This window comes from Colobus angolensis, unplaced genomic scaffold (assembly GCF_000951035.1).
Source record: "Colobus angolensis palliatus isolate OR3802 unplaced genomic scaffold, Cang.pa_1.0 Scaffold69, whole genome shotgun sequence".
Taxonomy (NCBI): Eukaryota; Metazoa; Chordata; class Mammalia; order Primates; family Cercopithecidae; genus Colobus; species Colobus angolensis.
In genome coordinates this window covers 11184701-11185503 of record NW_012120598.1, presented here as the reverse complement: position 1 = coordinate 11185503, position 803 = coordinate 11184701, and positions in this window count along the sequence as shown.

The window sequence follows — 803 nt, the reverse complement described above, 5'->3', positions numbered from 1 at the left end:
GTTGAATTCTACCTGATGTAAAAGAAGAGCTGGTGCCACTCCTACTGAAACTATTCTAAAAACTTGAGGAGTAGGGACATCTCCCCAACTCATTCTTTGATGTCAGCATCATTCTGATACCAAAACCTGCCAGAGACACAACAAGAAAAGAAAACTTCAGGCCAATATCCTTGATGAACACTGATGCAAAAACACTCAACAAAATACTAGCAAACTGAATACAGCAGTACATCAAAAAGCTAATCCACCATATTCAGGTAAGCTTTACTGCTGGGATGCAGGGTTGTTTTAACATACATAAATCAAAACGTGATTTATCACATAAACAAAGCTAAAAACAAAAACCACGTGATTATGGATGGTAAAAAGGTTTTTGATACATTTTAACATTTCTTTGTTACAAACCCTCAATAAACTAAGTATTTAAGGAACATAATTCAAAATATTAAGAACCACCTATGAAAAACCTACAGTCAGCATTATATACTGAAGGTGCAAAAGCTGGAAGTATTCTGTTTTACAAGTGGCACAAGGCAAGGATACCCTCTCTCACCAGTCCTCTTTGACATAATATTGGATGTCCTAACCAGAGCAATTAGGCAAGAAAAAGAGATCAAAACTATCCAATTACAAAGACAGGAAGTCAAACTATCCCTGTTTACAGATGATATGATTCTACATCTTGAAAACTCCATAGTCTCTATGCAAAAGATCCTTAATCTGATAAACACCTTCAGCTAGGTTTCAAGATACAAAACCAGTGTACAAAAATCAATAGCATTCCTATATGCCAGTAACATCCA